The sequence below is a fragment of the Microcebus murinus genome, chromosome 12, assembly GCF_040939455.1.
Source record: "Microcebus murinus isolate Inina chromosome 12, M.murinus_Inina_mat1.0, whole genome shotgun sequence".
In the NCBI taxonomy this organism is placed as follows: Eukaryota; Metazoa; Chordata; class Mammalia; order Primates; family Cheirogaleidae; genus Microcebus; species Microcebus murinus.
Genome location: NC_134115.1, coordinates 54,034,163 through 54,054,581, shown reverse-complemented (window position 1 = coordinate 54,054,581; position 20,419 = coordinate 54,034,163). Strand labels below are relative to the sequence as shown.

The 20,419-nt window shown below is 35.6% G+C and overlaps 1 pseudogene; it reads left to right on the top strand.

Annotated features, from left to right (window-relative positions):
- Positions 1–18,852: 18,852 nt before the first annotated feature.
- LOC105871194 (TBC1 domain family member 14 pseudogene) lies at positions 18,853–20,137 on the top strand (annotated as a pseudogene).
- Positions 20,138–20,419: the final 282 nt, after the last annotated feature.

Sequence of the window (20,419 nt, the reverse complement as noted above, 5' to 3'; positions counted from 1 at the left end):
AAAGGAAACAAAATCAACATGTATAAAAGATATCTGCACTTCTTTGTTCATTGCAGCATTATTCACACTAGCCAAGATATGAAAAATCTTAAGTATTTGATAAATGGATATGTGTGTTTATGTGAATGCAAGTCATATATATATGTGTGTGTGTGTATGTGTGTATACACTCACACACAATGGAATATTATTCAACCATATAAAAGAAGAAAATGCTGATATTTTGACAACAATGGATGAATCTGGAGGACATTATACCAAGTAAAATAGGCCAAATAAGCGAAACACAGAAAGACAAATACTTTATGATCTCACTTATATGTGGAACCTGAAAAAGTTGAAGCATAAAAGTAGAGAGAGTAGAATGCTTATTGCTAGGAGCTAGGGGGTTGGCAGAAAAGGGGGATATGTTGAACAAAGGAAACAAACATTTAGTTATAAGATGAATAAATTCAGGAAGCCTGACATACAACATGGTAATTATATTAATTGTTATATTAATTGTTAACAATTCAGTTAACAATCCTATATTTCATACTTAAAATTTGCTAAGGGAGTAGATTTTAAATGTTCTCACCATACATGTGCACACACATAAATGATAACTAGGTTTGGTGATAGATGTTTAACTAATTTGATGCTGATGATCATTTCACAATACATGCCTATATCAAATTTTTTAAAAATGGTATAGTATGGGTACAGTGGACCCTGAAAGCAAGAAGGGCTAAAAGATCTAGAAGGAAAGGGACAGTGTGTGTCTCCTTCAACCTCGTATTTCTAGTGCTTAACAGAACAACAAATATAACAAAGCTGATGAATGAATGAAGTGAAAAGAAGGAAAGGTGAAGCATTGTTATGAAAGGCACTAAATTGTATGCTAAAGGTTTGAGAAACCACTTTTATATTTTGAAGATCTATTGGAAGCTTTAAAATTGATATGTAACAAGGTCAGATTGTACTCCAGACAAATCACTCTGTTTGCAGACAATAAGAATATCTGAGAGGATTAGAAATAGGGACAGCTGATAAAAAAAAAATTGCAATCAACCAGAAAAAGAGAGAAGGACAACTTGCAAGATGCTTGATGATGTCTTTAACCAATTCTCAGTAAGAATTGATAATTTGAGAAAGACAGATAATGTGGGAAATATTGATTCTATTGAATTAGAAGTGCCTAAAATACATTCAGATAGTTTATTCTATAAAATGTGTGGCTATAACTTAAAGTAACCTAAAATCTGTGTTTGCACCTACAGCTGGCAAAGAAGAAGACCTAAGTCAGAACTCCAAGAAAAATAGAATTCAATATAGAGGGAAAAGGTGATAATTAAGGAAAGTGAGAAAGAATGATCAAAGAAGAAAAATGAATAGAAGTTAGTAATATCTAATCCTAGAAGCCTTCTAATCCTAGAAGCCAAGAGAGTTTCCAGAAAGAGGAAGTGGTCAACAGTCAACAGTGTCACACCCTTTGGTCTCAGAGATATCCAAAGAGGAAGGCTGATAGAGTCACTGGATCACTGGATGTAGCAATTAAAACATCGTTCCAGGCCGGGCATGGTGGATAATGCCTGTAATCCCAGCACTTGGGAAGACCAACATGGGAGAGTGGCTTCAGGCCAGGAGCTTGAGACCAACCTGGGCAACATTGTGAGGCCAAGTCTCTAGGAAAAATTAAAAAGTGAAAAATTATCTAATTGTTGTGGTGTGTGCATGTAACTACTAAGAGGCTGAGACAGAAGGATCACTTAATCCCAGGAGTTCAAGGCTGCAATAAGCTATGATCATGCCACTGCATTCTAGCCTGGGTGACAATGTAAGACCCTGTCTCTAAAATCAAAACAAAATAAAAACAAACAAACAATGATATTGAGCATAAGATATGCAAAAAAGGCAGTGGAAAATAGATTTTCTCCCCAAAATGTTAGCAGAAAACAAAAGAGGAAAAGCAATAATTGTATTAATTAATTAACTACAGAATTAATTCCCTTCTTCAAGATGGATATGGAATATATCACTATGGCCGTCTAGGAATAGCATTATTCACCATAGTACCTAGGTATTATAGATACAAACACAATTCTGATACAGACCCAGTTCTCAAAGAGCTTTGCAGATAATTGGTAACAGGGGTGGTGAGATTGGTGGCACCCCATAGGAGGCCCCAATAAATGGAGCTAAGGAAGTATTTTTTAGAAGTAATCAGACCTAAGAAAAGTCTTAAAAGATGAGCAAAAGTTAGCCAGGATGTCTAAGTTTGAGATTCAGCAAAAGCAGAGCCTGAGACTAAATCTTCTATGCAGGTACTTGATTTGGGAATTGATCCTAAGCAGCAAGGGTAAGGGACAGGAGTAGCCAAGCAGGGAAAAAGTATGTATTATCAGGTTGGTTGCCAAGATGAGTGACTGGGCTTGATTGTGTGGAATCTTCTGAGGAAGCTTATAAAATACTCTTAAAACTATACACTCAAAGGATGAAAGGGGGAAACATATATGTATGTTTCCTATTGGTCCAAGATGCCCCCCCCCCAAGCATTGACTTCCCTATATTCATTCATGAGTACTAGGTGAATTTCCACAACAGCTCATTGCAATGTCCAGAAGCCCAGGTGAAGATGGTGAGTTGTGCATGCAGGCCCATACCTGTGTGAAACTTTGAAGTCGCCACAGAGCTATTCACACAGTGTCTGTGGTCAGAAGTGGGGCCAAGAGCATTTGAAGTGGCACATAGGAAATATGTCACTCACAGATCAAGGGAAGAAAGGTAGCAGAAACATAAGGAAAAACCATACGCCGTAAGACTGTGTGGGGCGTGCCGCAGAAGCGATGTTAAAAAAGTGATGTTGCCAGAATATTCAGTCTGAAGCAAGGTACAATGAGACAAGAGACTGGAGAAGTAGATTGAGTTTTAAATGCCATGTTAAGAAATTTGAAATTTATTCTATAATCAGTGGGAAATCAATGATTTAAAAGGATATAATACTTGCAAATGGTTCAAAAATCAAGACAAGAGATAAGGTTTGAAAGCAGTAATGAAAGGGGAGGGAGAAGATAACTATTTGAAAGGTGAAATTTCTGCTTCAGGAAATGATGTTATCAAGTCAGTGGCTCTGATATGGGGTAGATTTTGCCTCCTAAGGAACATTTGAAATGACCACATTTTGTTTGTCACTATTGAGAAAGAGATGGTGCTATTGATACTGAGTAGGGCCCACTATATGCTGCTATATATGCAATGCACAGAATAGCTGTCAATGACAAAGGATTAACCAGCCACAATGTCAATCATACCAATGTAGAAAACCACAGATTAGGTACTTGGCACAGTTAAAAGATATAGTTACACGTACACATATATATTTATACCTATATATATACATTTACATATATAAAGCTTGAAGGCATTGGAGAATTAAAATGCAGTAAGGAATTACTAGGGCAAGATCCAGTAATAGAAGAAACTCTAGAGAGGCTAAGATTTTTATTGTGCTGCTGTTAAAATAAACTTTCTGAGAACATATATCTTAACCCATGAACATGATATAGTTTTAAATTTATTTTTGCTTTCTTTAGTGTAGCTCAGCAGTGATTTGTAGTTTTCAGTATAGAGGTTTTTCATGGTTTTTTTTTTTAAATATCTTCCTAAGTATTTTGGGTTTTATGCTGCTCTTATAAATGATTTTTAAATTTCACCTTCCAATTATTGTTATTAGTATACAAATAAAATTGAATTTGTATTGACTTTACTAAATTTACTAATTCTAGAATTACAAACCTTGTAAATCTAATTTTCTCCAGTTAATTTTTTCTGTAATCTTATTTTTGGACTATTAAAGGCTCCCTGTCACATCCTATAATTATTCACTCTCACCAGTTATTTTCAGAAATTTTTGATAGCAAAAACTTTATTCAAATGAAATTTCAACTGGTTGCCTTCAAAATATATCATATAAATCAGATTTTCTCTGGCTTAAGCTGGTGTGAGGAGTTTGTGTGGGAGGGATAGCAAAACCTTGCCTGCTTAGTCAAACAACCCCTAGTGTGGATTATGTGGGAACTTGGCAGAGCCCTCTAAGGAGCTAACAAACACAGCTACCAAATTCTGATGCAGGTTCAGGGGGCCCTACATTTATAATAAAAATTTTAACTACAGGAAATTGTCAAATTTCTATATTTCTTGAATAAAACACTTTTATTAAATAATAATACAGTAAAAGATAAGTAAAACTCTCCAAATGGTACTACTTTGAAAACAGCATAAGAAAACACTTACAAGTAAAAGGGGGTGACTTTGAGTACAGGCAAAACTTGGAGTAGGAATCAAAAATGGTCAATGGTTCCTGGAAAGTCTAAATTTCATATTAAAGGCATGGAAGAGGAAAGAAAATACGGGGCACACACACACACACACACACACACACACATCCCTCTATCTGTAGAAAGATAGAAGTAGCAGAAGTTTTTTGAGTTAAATGGTAAAATATAAATCCTTGTATAAATTTATACTACTATGTGATTTTAGCCAAGCACCTTAAACTTTCTAATCCTTAATTGGTTTATCTGCAAAATAAGTTTTTTTGAGGCTACATAAGTAAAATATTTGCCATTGTGTCTGGCACTCAGTAACAGCCTAATTACAGGTTTCTTTGAAATGAAAAGATGTTTTTCTTTTGATTCAGCATCATTCTACATAAGGCCACCTTTCTACCATTGTAAATGCATAAACTAGATGGTAATGGTGACCTTGTGTACATTTGATTTTTAGAAATTATGGCATAGTAACAGACGCATTCGTGCCATATAAAAAAATCAATTCCAGGTAGATTAAAAACCTAAATGTGAAAGGCAAAACCATAAAGCTTTTAGAAGATAATATTGAAGAATATATTAATGTCCTTGATAGAAAAGGATTTCTTAAAACACAAAAAGTTGTAACCACAAAGAAAAAGATTAATAAATCCAACGATGTTAAAATTGTGGCCATAATTTTGTTTTCCTCAAAAGAAAACCATGTTTTAAAAGATGTAAAAAGCCATGAAGTAGAAGAAACTATTTGCAACACATACAGCTGATGAAGGACTTTTATCCAGATTTTATATGAAGAAAACTTCTAAAAAGTAGAAAAAGGCAAAAGACTTAAAACAGGCATTTCACAAAAGAGGAAGCCAAATTACCAATAAACATATAGAAAGGTGCTAAACTTCAGTACTGAAGAAAATGCTGAATAATAGTATTTTTCTTAATATTAAAATGTATTAACAAGGGTATATAACTACAAGAATTCTCATACATGGCTGGAAGGATTACAAATTAGTACAATGTCTTTGGTAAACCATATCCCATAATCTAGCAATGCTGAAGAGGAATTCCCTTTGATTCAGAAATTTCACCCTTGTAAATAGTCCACAGATATAAAAATACTCATTTACAATTGGTAAAAGAAAAAAAAAGTAATTATTCATAATGGTCAAATCCTGGGAAAAACCCATGGGAAATACATTGTAGGTATATGAATAAAGCATACCACAGATACAGCAACATTAATTTATCTAAAATATATTGTTTTGAATAACAAAAAAGGGCAAATAATAAAATAGTATAGACCCTGAGTTAATACAAAGATCCAAAAAAGGCAAAATGAAACTATGTTGTCTAAAAATATACACATAGGTGACAAAACTATAAAATAACTCAAGACAATCTTTATAAATGAGTTAGGATAGTGGTAGCCTGGGAAGGATTGGAAAGAAACCTGTGATTTAGAAGATGTATCACTCAGGATCTAAACAACTATAACAGAGGAATAATTACAGACATGTAAGCAGAATTCTGAAGAATACCGTTGCATTGAGAGAATACTCAAGGAAGGACAGTCTTAGAAAGAGGTGCTCCTTCCTAAGACTGGGGTTCTAACCTCCTTGGAGAAGATGTAGTTACAGCCCATAAGATGGTGAAGTTTACTAAGTTGTCCAAGCCAAAGTTGGTCCACAATAACTGGACAAGTAGAAAACATCCCTGTGGAGTGCAGGAGGGCCAAGATTGTCTAATAAACGCAAAAGGGAGTCCAGGCATCACTATTGTGAGAACCCACTTGTCAGCAAGGTGGCCCATATTTACAGACCATGCTGTAGGAGCAGGAAACCCAAGGCACCACACTGGAATCAGGAAGAGAAGCCACTTTCCTCCTGCAAAATTCTTCCAGCGCCCTCTATCGACAACACTTAATGTTGTGCTTGCAGCAAAGGAAAAAATGCTCAAAGTTTCCTTATGGCATAGCAGATAAAACAGGGTGGGTTTGAATGTGATAGGAAATCAATTGATAACCGGCACAGAAGTGACAGAGAGAGACTTCTGGAATACCAGTGATGTTCTAGTATTTTATCTGTGTGATAGACAAGTGTTCTCATTACAACTGTTATTAAACTGCAAACTAAGACATATACATGTATGTTGTATTTCATAATAAGATGTTGATTTTAAAAAGCCAAAAACTCCTTGCTAAGCCATTTAGTGTCTTCTGATCTTGAATTCATCATCCTTAAATTTCGAGATGGTAATACCTTCCAAGTCATATAAAGTGATTTCTGTTTTAAAGAAAAATGGAAAAGAAGGAAAAGAAATAAGGTAACATGAGCAAAAATGTACTGAAAGACATGAAAAAATGTGTAATCCAATATAATAAATTATTAATTTGCCAATAGTTTTGAAAAGTCCTCTTTTCATAAAGTATATTAGTAATCTCTAGAGAAACAGAGCTAATAGTACATATCTTTAGATAAATCTCTTTCTAGATATATAGTTATATATCTCTCTATAAAATATATATGTGTATTTACAAACAAATATCCTATAGATATATCTCTTTCTAGATATAGATATCTACATTTATTATATATACATTATATATATATGTATTTTTATATAATACACACACACACAATTGAATCTTGAACAGCACAAGTTTGAACGGTGTGGGTTCACTTACACAGAGACTTTTTTCAATAAAAGTACATCAAGTATGTCTGCCTCTTCTGCTTTCCCTTCCACCTCCACCTCTTCTACCTCTGCCACCCCTGAGACAGCAAGATCAACCCTTTTTCTTCCTCAGCCTACTCAACATGAAGACAAGGAGAATCAAGAACTTTGTGATGACCCACTTACACTTAATAAATAGTAAATGTATTTGCTCTTCTTTATGATTTTCATAATAACATTTTGTCTTCTTTAGTGTACCTTATTGTAATAATATAGTATGTAATACATATAACATACAAAATATGTGTTAATCAACTGTTTGTTATCAGTAAGGTTTCTGGTCAACAGTAGGCTATTAGTAATTATGTTTTAGAGGAGTCAAAAGTTACCCTAACACTTTGGGAGGCTGAGGTGCAAAGATAGCTTGAGGCCAGGAGTTTGAGACCAGCCTGAGCAACATTTTGAGACCCCATCTCTACAAAAAATAGAAAAATTATCCAGGTATGGTGGCGCATCCCTTTAATCACAGCTACTAGGGAGGCTGAGGGAGGAGGATCACTGGAGCACACGAGTTTGAGGTTGCAGTGACCTATGATTCCACTGCACTCTCACCCAAGTGAGAGAGTGAGAACTTGTCTCAAAGAAAAAGAAGAAAAACAATGTGAATTTTGACTACACAAGGGGTCAGCACTCCTAACCCTCACATTATTCAAGGGTCAAATGTATATAGAGAAAGAGATTTATTATGAGGAATAACCTCACATAATAAGGTAGGCTGAAAAGTTCCATAATCTGGTGTTTGCAAATTGAATACCCAGGAAAGTTGGTAGTATAGTTCCAACACAAGTCCAGAGGTCTCAGAACCAGGAGTATTCATTCATTGGACTGGTCTAAGTCCCAGTCCCAAGGCAGAAGAAAACCTATGATTTCCCAACTGAGGAAGCCAGGAAGAGAGAGTGAATGCTCCCTACCTCCACCTTTGTGTTCTATTCAGCCCCTCAAAGGATTTCATGATGCCCACCCACATTGGGGAAAGCAGTGGGCTTTACTCAGTCTACCAATTCAAATGCCAATTTCATCCAGAGACAACCTGACAAACATACTCAGAGATAATGTTTAACCAGGTATTTGGGCGTGATCATGTTCTAGTCAAGTTGACACTTAAAATTAACCATTACTAAAGCAAACATTTATTTATAAACTGGTATTATTGCCAAAACATACCAAGAGTTTAACAGTCTGCTGCTGTTCTATTAATTGAGAATCAAGCATACATACGCAATTATTTACTGAAAAAAGTAAATGTTTTTTAATGTCTGATGAATATATTTTTCAAGCTATAAGTGACCTAAAAACTACATAGTCCATCCCTTAATTTGTAAATATGGAAATATTGATTCCAGAAATGTTACTGTTTTAAGTTGGTAAATTCTAGGGTCAGAATTGGAACCTAAATATCCTTACATATAATTCATGTTCATCCCTGAAGACCATACATAGGATCTTAAGAAATCTCCTAAGTTTGCAGAATTTTTTATGAGTAGGAATGGAAGCAGTAGCTATTGTCTACTTCCATTTTTACTTATTTGATCTCTCCTTGTTTGAGTGGGTTTGAAGCTGAAATTTATTACAGATTGGTAGCCTCTGGCAGTGTGAGAGGAAGATGAGCCTGCCATAGTAGAATAAAAAATGAAAAGTGTGATAGGATGTAATGAAGTAAAAAAAATCCTTGCCCAATGCCCAAATAAACTGTCAGTGTTTGGGTGCTCACGGCTTGCTGGGCTGTGCTTAGATGGGAGCAAGTGAGATCAGTATAGTGCTGAGTGAACATGCTGTCATTTAAGTGTTCAATATCGTATGTCTACGAATAAACATAAAGAATGAATAGCAACACAATGTGCATCTCATTATGATATTTAGCCTTAGTTAAAATTCATTTTAAAGCAAATATGTGAAGGAAAGTTGAAGCTTGTCTCATATTTACATATCTTAAAATAATAAATTTTGAACCAATTCTACCACAATTCATTAATAGTTTTAACAAAATGTACTCACAGACAATATTTATTAAATTCTCACTGAAAATTGAATGCAGGCTATTTGAGGGTCTTGGACAGAAAAAGTCTTTCTTAAAATCAGAAGCCCCAAGTCCTCTAAGTTTTGACTCGAATAGCTCTGACATCTTTCATTACCTGTGGAATGTAAAATGCAGCCATTCAGCAGCTGGATGACAGTGATAAAGTGCAAACTAATCGTGTTCACCCTCTGCACTAACCCTGATGTACCTGGCCTTTTCAAAACAGGGAGGCTAATGTCTAACAAGTCATGTAAAAGTCAGAGTGAATGAACCTTAAAGTAAATGCAACATAACATCCTTTGCATTTCAGTTTTTCTTGAAATATCTTCACTTTAAGTTCAGTGTCAAAAGACAAAAGACAACAATTCTGGGTAAGTTTTGAGATGTGTGTTAACCAGAAAACAATCCAGTAAAAAGAAAGTTGAATCACTTGCTGTCACTTGACAGTTTTAGCACTTAGTTTTTGCTTTGGTAATCAAGATGCTGGTAATGGCTTCAATGCACTTTCCCTGAAGTTAGAATTAAATAATTTTTAGTCAAAACTTAGAGCAGGGGATTATGAAAATATTATATAAATTAGTTTCACTGTAGAAGATACTGGAAATTGAAGACACTTCTTGAATATCTACTATGTACAAATGGTTTTGTATTTATTACATGCAAAATTAAAATACATGTTGCAAGGTAGATATATTTATATTTTTCTCAGTTTTTTCAATTCTCCCATTCACCAACAAGGCACTGAAGTTCAGAGAAATAAAAGATTTTCTCAAAGTCATATATTCACTAAGTGGAAAGTCTCATATTTGTTCATGTTTTTGTTTTGTTTTAAATACATAATATATGAATAGATATCCTATTAGTCATTACATTTAGAGCAGTAAGATATGCATAGTACATATGTTTGGTCGGTTAGTTTACGCATATATTTGTCTCATTTTCTAATAAAAAAGGGTCTATATCACACTTCTGGGATTAAAATGGGTGGAAAGGGGGGAGGTTGTCAAAGATGATATACTAGAGAAAAAAGGTGATTGAAAAAATGGGATATAAGATTAGTAAACCAGGACTTAGGTGATCTGAAACCCAAGGCATGTCAGCCTAACAAAATAGAATTAGGAAAAAAAGATGAGGACCTCAGGGAGGAAATAAAATGCTTCCTCAGCTCTGACTTAATCAGCCTAAGGGTTTTATAGTTGTGATTTGTTTCTTTCCACTTCCTTCTTTTAGAGACCTCTTAAATATTTAAAGGCCTTGTGCATTCTCCTTTAAACAGAAACTTCAATAGAGAAAAGGCTAGGGCTTGATCTTTCAATAATTGTAAGTTATGGTTTGCCACTCGCATTCTTAGGAGAAGACTTAAAAAGTCTTATTTCCTTAGGATGTGGATGGGGTATTGTTTTTCTTTCAGAAATCTGATACTTCAAGAGGTTGATTGGCTAAGTGCTGTGTTTTCAGTTTATTTTATACTTCAGAGTCCTCCAAAAGGAACCATGGTAAATGTTCTTCACAATCAACTTTAATATTATGATTATTAAGAATAAAATTTTATATTTTTAGATTCATACTCAACGAACCCAATCATCTACATTCCTCAATGCATCCACCAAATGATTAACAAGTAAGTAATCAGACACCATGTGTTACAGTGGGATTTCATATATTTTAAAGATATATAGTGCTTTTTATATTGCTTAAAATGGTAAGAACTTGGGATGGTTAATGAAGTTAGGGATGAGTAGAGTGATTTTTAACTTGGGGCAATTTTACCCCTCCAGGGACATTTGGCAATGATTGGAGGCATATCTGGCTGTTGCCCCAATAAATCTGATCCAAAATGTCTATAGCTCCAAGTTGAGAAACCGCCGTCTAGAGAATGATTAAAAGATATGCTACAAAGGTGCAGAGTCACACACAATTGCCAAGTTAAATTGAGCTGTGGGATAGCTGTGACCCTGGGAATCCCAAATGCCATGCTCCCACAGAAAAGCCTATCACTGTGTTTAGAGGACAGTTGGACATAAATCAGAAGGGTAAACCTTAATGCTCCTAGTTCTAACTGTCAGTGGTATTCATTTAATTAAAATACAAGCAAAATTCGGAATAAGAACTAAAAATGTTATCGGTGTAATTTACAGGTATATAGAGAGTCACTCATGATCCACGTGTCAAATGGAGTTCAGAGATTCAGAATATAGCCTTCAATTTAATTTCAAGATGAGAGTTTAGAAAGCCACCTCCCTCTTGCTAATTCTCTAATATGAAAAAAAGCGTAATTATTTTCCCATTGGAATTATTTTGCACAAAAAGTAAGTAGTCTGAGTTGTATAAACATATCTTTTCCCTTTTATTTTACATAAATTGGTTATTATGCAAAAAAAGTGCTGATTATAAATAACTATGAGTAGTGTGAATCATTAATCAGTAAGGGGTAGAGAACATTCCAGATCTTGATAATAAACTTATTAAGTGATGGCAGTAAACTGGTATTTCTTGGAGATTTTCAACATTTCCACAAGTTTTTGCTATGTTTCCTAGCCATTGGTCAATACTGTTTTTCTTTAGAATTACAGATATATGGATCTGGTATGGAAGAAATTTTCTGGTTATATCATGCTACATAAGTACATGTTTTTGTTTGATGGGGAGTGTATGTATTGTTTAGTTTAGGTTTTTGTTTTGTTTTCTTTTCAACCAAAGAGAAGGAAAATACATAAATGCTATTCTAAGATTGTACAGGGAAAAAAACACAGAGAGATAAGAAGAAGTACCTGTCAAATAGATGTTTAAGTGATCCGAATGAAACACCAACACCAGCCTAGCGTATTTACTTCTGCTTTGACAGGAATAGACAAAGTATTATTGAATAGAATCACACTGTTACACTCAGAGTTGTTGATATCCCTTCCAGAAATAAAAACAAACATGTTCTTTCTTTCTTCAGTTAATCATTTTAGTTTGATATATAGATTTACAAACACATACAGGTCCACTGAGAATCTGTGGACCTTTTCTAAAGTGAGAAAGATCTTGAGTTCATCCTCTCTCAGGTAGAAAATTAGTCTTTCAAAGTTCGGGACAGTTCTGCAGCACAATATCATTATATGACCATTTTATTGGAACTAAATTATTTCTAAATACAGTCTTCATTAACTGTCATATGCTGAGTTCTTACTCTGTGGTAATTGTTCTGTGTACATTATTTTCATCAATCCTATATTCATGTAAAAACCTATCAAATAGATACTATTATTATATTGATATTGTGTATGAGGAAACCAGGGTACAGAAAAGCTAAGTAACTTATTTAACACCAAATAGTTAAGTGACAGAGGTAAATATGAACCCAGGTCTACCTGACTCTGGAATTTACACCCTCAATGTTTACACTCTACTGTCTCTCAATCAAGAAGCAAGACCATGGGTGACAGAAAATGAAAACAATCTGGATGATATCTGAAAGCTAATTAATGGGTTGGAGCAACACTATAATTATTTCCATAAACTGTACTGTCAGATTAACTATAATAATTGTGAGGCAGCTAGGAAATTTTCTCTCAAAATATGACTCCTTAGTATAAAGAATATTTTGAATTAAAGGCCCTTAGAGATCAACAGGCCTTGTAGGGGCGGGGAGGCTTTCCCTCTATCTGCATAAGCCAGATGGACCCATCAAAAAGAACAATCTACTTCCCTTCTCCTCCCTGTGATTCCAAAATATGACTGGAAAGAAGATCAAGAATGCAACCAGACTTGGCCTGAATCATTTTAAATATAATACCTGTCTCTCGGGTTAATTTAATTTGCAATGAGAATCATTTAAAAGTCAACCTGTTTTCTCCCATCCATTCATTTTTCCAAGTATCTATTCATCCTTCATAGTAATCATCTGTAGCCTATAAACAGAATTAACTGTATACCTCATCTCTCTCTACCCTGTAAAATGAGGGTATGTAAATTTCTGGCCCCCACTGTGATAATTGGAAATCACTCTGTGATTCTTGCCATGTGAATGATAAATAAATCTCTTTATCTTATTAATCTTCCTTATTGTAAGTTAATCTTTCAGTGGACCTTCAGTGCAAAGGGGAAGATTCCCCTCATTCCCCCCATTGCTATGCAGAATTCTTAGAAAAGAATATCTATATAATGGTACACATTTTAGTCAATTTCAGAAAAGCAAGCAATTTCAAATTCACAACTATGTTCTCTATCCTTTGTATATTAGGGCAACTTTTACCTATTAAAAAGCTATAGACTAGGCTGGGAGTAAGTATTATATATCCAAATATTTAGAGAAATAAATAGAATCTAACTAAGGAAAGATGGCAACCTCATTTGGAATTCTGACTGTCTTCCACTGTGGCTCATTGGCTCATCAAGCTGCTATTTCTACCTTGGATTCCAGCAGTGAAAGTATCTGCCCCTACCTCCTCTTTCACTTATCTATCTCTTCCTCAATTCCTGACTCTGCATTAGAATCCCAGGCAAGGAGAAACAGATGTTAACCTTATTTGCAAACATCTCCATGGGACCTTTGAATCTTTAAGACATCACTCTATCTTTTGTTTTTTAGTATTTTTTTTTTAGTAGATAGCAGTTGAAGACTCGCCTAAGTCTCTTTAGATCTCTAATAAAGTTTCAGATATCAGGGCAAAAATAATGCATTGCCCTATTGAAGGTAATATAAACACATACCAGTGGCAGGATATGCCAACAAAGCTTCATTTAGATTTTCTAAAAGACATAGAGGATCAGCGTAACCAGACATGTTGCTTTTAGAAATTTTAAAGGATACCAAGTGCCCAAACTTGGATTGATAGTAATCCAGCTGGTACACTCATGACCTTCTTTTATGTATGTATTATTAAAATTTATGTGATTGTTCACTTTAACATAATAAACATTTGTGAACATACTAGCCCAAATGAAGACCAGATTCTTGATTGTAATTTATTTCTGGCCTCTGATCTTCACCTCTGCTATTTACCTGCTTCCTCCATTGCTTTTATCCAAAGAAATCGTTATCTGTATTCTTGTGTTCATCATTCTCTTCCTGTCTTTTTAATATAGTTTTTTAACTCATATGCCATACTGAACAGTATATGGTGGTTTTAACTTTATTAAAAATGATATTTTAATATATGTAATAGTTTAATATATTTTTCACTTACCAATATGCCATTAAAGTTTCTATACATTATTGTTAAAATTTGTTTCAATTTATTGTTATTCCATATTTCATCATATAAATATGCAATTTATTCATCTACTCTCCTGTTGATGAGCATTTGTGTTGTTTCTAAGGTCTTGCTATTGTGAACTGTGTTGCTATAAATATTCTTTTTTTTTTTTACATTTGTGTATGTTTTCTGGTATACATGTATATGAGTTTCTTTTGGCTTTATATAGTATATAAGATTAGAATTGCTGGGTCATAGGGTATGTCAATGTCTAAATTTGCAAGATAATATCAAAGTGGTTTGAACATTTCACAGTCCCACCAGCAATCTGTAAGAGACATAGGTGTATATAACTTCCAATGCAGGGCAAAGTCAAGCTTTTTAATTTTTTGTCAATATAATGAGACTAAAACAATACTGAGTGCATCCTTCAAAGTGAGGTATCACAAGGATGGAAAATCATGCACCACAAGTATTCGCCATCAAATTGGTACTAACTGACCAACACTAAGGTGTTCACACGGTAGTAATATTCACTGGGTGCTGGTCAGGGGGGTGGAGAGGGTGAACCCACAACTACTGGCAGCGGAACACACTGTGTGGGGGAGGGACGTGATTGTAGCCCTGGAATGGGCGGGGCAAATAGCATTACATGTAAGCAAAATGTTTGTACCCCTATAATATACTGAATAAAGAAAATAAAATAAAACGATACCGTTAGGTCTGGAGTAGAGAGAAAGACACGAAGCGTCAAAAAGCGTCCACCCCAAGGGAGGGGTAAGCCTGGGGTTTTACAGAGGGTTTTTTCCAGGGGGAAATGAGTAACACTTGCAGACAGAAGAGTGGCTAGCTTTGGGTAGCTATGAGTAACACCTGCAGAGATAGGGAAGGGGCTAGCCTGATCAGGAGAGAGAGGGAGGGATAAACTTCATCCTTATCAGGAAGGATAGGAATGCCAGGGGTCACCACAGCCATCTGTGGTCAAAGTTAGATTTATAACCTTGGACTCTTCAGACTCTTCCAGCTTCTGTTTCACAGGATTTATGATAATTTTTGGGTTCCCAGCCGGAACAAACCTAACAGATACCACATAATAGTCTTGATTTATATTGCCCTGACATGGATGAGGTCAATTTCTAATATATTAACTAGCCGTATGCATTTCCTCTGATGTAAAATGCCTTTTAACCTTTTTTCCCCATTCTCCCTTTTTTTTGCCATTCACTTGTTGATGCTATTCTTACTAATTTGTATTTCTTTAGCTAGTCTTGATAACATTTCTTGGCTGGCTGTGTTTATTGCTGATAACTTTTCTCCATTTATAACTTATGTTTTCACTTAAGATTATTTTTGACAAGCCAAATTTCTTAATTTTAATATTGTCAAATATTTTCAGTGCTTTCTTGTGCCTAAAATATGTTCACCAATATGTTCTACTAAGATGTTAACAGTTTTGTATTTAAGATTGAAGCCCTTAATCTATCTAGGAATTATTTTATTTTTGTGGATAGTCAGTTTCCCAGTTCCACTTATAGAATCTTCTCACCCATCTTTATTGATGAGACAGGCCACCTCTGATGTACCTAATGTTCTATGAGTACATGAGTCTAGTACTTACTTCTCTATTTCATTGGCCAGTTTGCTCTCATTGTGCCAGTTACATACTATCTTTATTATTAGAGTTTAAAATTAAGTCCTGCTAACTAGTGTGAATAAATATACAATAAATTGTTAATTATTTATACAATAAAATATGAAACAATAGTCAAAATGGATGAATTACAGCTACTTGTAACAACATGCATGAACTTTAGTGATATATTGATGAAAAATGTCCTAAATTATCACATATAGCATAATATTCTTTCCAATAAAGTTAAAAACAACTAAAAACATACTTTTATGGATACATATAACAAAATAAATTATATAAAAAGAAAATATAGAAAACTTCTTTTCCTCAGGCTTATGATTAGAAAATCCATAAATATAATTTATCACATTCTGAAGACATTAAAAGAGAAAAACAATATGGTTATTACAAATAAGTGGAGGGTAAGCATTTGGTAATATTCAAGCTAAATTCATGACTCAAAAACTCTTAGTAATTCTGGAATAGATAGGAACATTATTCATCTGATAATAGTGTCTTTGAAAACAAAGAGGCAGAGACTATTGAGCCCACACTCATCCACCACCACCCACTCTAGATACAAACATCCAGTCATGGATAAAAATGAGCTAGCACAGAAGGTCAAACTGAGCAGACTGAATGATAGAATTGCATAGTAACCTGCATCAAATCCATAACTGAGCAAGGAGCTGAATTAGACAGCGAGGACAAGAAACTTCTATCAGTTACTTATAAAAATGTTGTAGGGTGGCTAGGTGTGGTGGCTCGTGCTTATAATCTTAGCACTAGGGGAGGCTGAGATGGGAAGATTGCTTGAGGCCAAGAGTTCAAGACCAGCTTGGGGAAGAGCCAGACCCTGTCTCTAGAAAAAGTAGAAAAATTAGCCAAGTGTGGTGGTGTGCACCTATAGTCCCAGCTACATGGGAGGCTGAGGCAGAAGGATCGCTTGAGTCCAGGAGTTTGAGGTTTCTGTGAGTTATAATGACACCACTGTACTCTATCTAGCCCAGGAGGCAAAGTGAGAGTCTGTAACAACAACAACAAAAAATGTTGTAGGAAGCCATAGGTCATTTTGGAGAGTCATCTCAAGCACTGCAGAGAGAAAAATGGGACCAAGGTAAGAGCACATCTGCCATCAGGTACTATCTTTTGGCAAAGTTCTTGATCCCAATGTTTAACAAGCAGGGATCAATGTCTTCATTTGAAAAATAAAGGAAACTACTAAGTTACTTGGTTGAGGTTGCTGCTAGTATTGAAAGCAATTATGTATTGGTAACAACAGGCATACCAAGAAGCTTTTGAAATCAGCAAAAAGGAAATGTAACTGACTCATCCTATCAGATTGGGCCTTTGTTAAAACTACTTCTACATCAAAACAAAGAGAACTTCCCACATATTGATTTGTCCTGGTGAGAGATAAAAGGGATAATTGGTTCTAGTCACAGGTATAGTTATTGTGAGTACTTTTAGGTTTGAACTGAAGGCTGCAGTATAAATAGATCTCTGAATGGATACTATATGTAGAACTATGTATATCTGCAGAATACACAATCACAATGTACACATCTTTGAAGTGTTCCTTTAAAGAGAACTGTGCCCCAATTTGCTGTGGATATGGGCAGAAATGGTTTGTATTCCCTTATTTATAAAGTTACCTGTTATTTACATTCATTTGTATATACCTGCTGTATACTTATTTGTATTTAAATGTTTTAGGCAACCTAAGAACAAATGTACAAGTAAAGATGCAGTAAAAACTAATTGCCTGATATCCATGAGTTCATATATATCAATCACATCAGTAAAACAATGAAACAAAAAACCCCACATATTTAAATATTTTTACATATATTGTTTTTATGTTGTAAATGCATGACTGTAAAAATAGAGAAATAACTAGAGATGATGGATAGCTTTGTTCAATGTCTTATATTTTTGTGAACAATCTAAACATAACTGTTAAGAACTTGTATATTAAGTTGATGTAAGTGGAATAAAAGTTTTATGAATGAACTTTAAAAGAAAAAATTGCCCACTATTGTCCCTTTATTGACTTTTATTCAACATTATAGCCAATGTAATAAGATGAATAATTAGAGGCATGGGGATTACAGAAAAGGAAATAAAACTTTTTTTTATAGATGATATTATCATTTACACAGAAAACTCAAAACAATCTATAAATTATTAGAGGGTAAGAGAGTTTTGTCAAAATAAATAGATAATAGTTAATATACAAAAGCCAATTGCATTTCTATACACAGTCAACAAATAACTGGGATATGTAACTAAAGATAAGATACTTTTTACAATAGTGTTAGAAAATATGTACTAACCTTAGAGATAATTGGAATAAAGCCAGGCAGTTACTTCACTGTGAAAATTATATAACTTTATTAAGAAACATCAAAAAATATCCTATATAAATGGAGCGATATGCTATATCCATTGATAAAAAACCAAATCTATAGATTTAATGCAACATCAAAAAAAAAAAAGCCTGAGGAGTTTTTTTTTCAGAAAACTACTAATAAATATATTATTCCAAAGTTTGGATGCAAAAATAATATGCTAAGAAGAGCCAGAGCACTCATATTCCCCTGGGGATATTTACTACTTAGTCAGGCAACTAACATCTGGCCGATAGCCATTTTGTGTCAAACCCTGTGAATTCAAGGATAGCGGATTTAGATGCAGCTTTGGGTGGAGAGACCCAAGGACCCGAAATTGCACCAAACAATTTTCAGGTCAGGGGTTTACCCTCAACACCATTCAACTTAAGGAAGGACATTCAACTTAAGGAAGACATTCAACTTAAGGAAGACATTCTGTTATAATTCAACTTAAGGAAGAGTCACTTCTGTTATAATTCACCAGACATGAGCAATTGAAAGGGAAGAAATGGGGAAGAGAGGGCCTGCCGCCCGCAGACCTCGGCTGTGCGCATCTGCCCGCGGTCCGCCGGGGAGGAAGGGAGGCCGGCCCTCCGCTTGCTGGGGCATGGGGCCGCCAGCCGCGCGCCTCTGAGGCCCCGAGTGCATGGACTATGAAGACAAAACTGGAAGACCTAGCAAGCCACCCTCTCCAAAGCAGAATGTGAGGAAGAATCTTGATTTTGAGCCACTTTCCACCACTGCACTCATCCTCAAACCAGCAAATCTCCCAGCAAAACCAGCTGAAGCAGCTCAGAAGCACAGACAACAGTATGAAGAAATGGTGGTTCAGGCCAACAAACGAGAGCTGAAAGAAGCCCAGCGGAAGAAATAGCAGCTGGAAGAAAGATGCAAAGTAGAGGAAAGCATTGGAAATGCTGTCCTTACTTGGAATAATGAGATTTTACCTAACTGGGAAACAATGTGGTGCTCTAGAAAAGTTCGAGATTTGTGGTGGCAGGGAATCCCTCCAAGTGTGAGAGGCAAAGTCTGGAGCTTAGCCATTGGCAAGGAGTTAAATATCACCCACCAGCTCTTTGACATCTGCCTTGCCCGAGCCAAGGAGAAGTGGCGGTCCCTTAGCACAGGAGGTTCTGAAGTGGAGAGTGAAGATGCTGGGTTTTCAGCAGCAGAGAAGCCAGTCTGGAACTTATTAAACTGGACATTTCTAGAACGTTTCCTAATCTCTGCATTTTCCAGCAAGGTGGTCCGTATCATGACATGTTGCACAGTATTTTGGGCGCTTATACTTGTTACCCACCAGATGTGGGTTATGTTCAGGGCATGTCGTTTATAGCGGCAGTATTGATCTTGAACTTAGATACTGCAGATGCCTTTATTGCTTTTTCTAATCTTTTGAATAAACCCTGTCAAATGGCATTTTTCCAAGTGGATCATGGCCTTATGTTGACTTATTTTGCTGCATTTGAGGTATTCTTTGAAGAAAATTTGCCGAAATTATTTGCTCATTTCAAGAAGAACAACTTAACTCCAGACATCTACCTAATTGATTGGATCTTTACTTTATATAGTAAATCTCTGCCCCTGGATCTGGCTTGTCGCATCTGGGATGTGTTCTGTCGAGATGGGGAAGAGTTCCTGTTCCACACGGCCCTAGGCATCCTGAAGCTGTTCGAGGACATCCTGACCAAGTGGACTTCATCCACATGGCCCAGTTCCTGACCAGGCTGCCTGAGGACTTGCCTGCAGAAGAACTGTTTGCTTCCATTGCCACAATTCAGATGCAGAGTCGGAACAAGAAGTGGGCTCAGGTACTGACTGCTTTGCAGAAAGACAGCTGTGAAATGGAGAAAGGGAGCCCATCCCTCGGACACTGAGGCTGCAGATGTGACCCACGCTCAGCACTGAAGCAGCGCTCCAGCGGCCCTGTGTTGTTTCTGATGGACACCCTGGCAGCTGAGAAGAAGACAGGGCCTCATTTTATGTTTGATTCGTAATACTTGAAACACTGGAGGTGGCCTTAAAACAAACAAACAAACAAACAAACAAACAAACAAACAAACAGAAAAACTTCTAAAGAATAAACCAAGGCTTAGCCTTAAGAAGCTCAGTGGAACAATGCCCTGGTGTTTGCCACGGCCAAGCACTGCGTTTTCTGC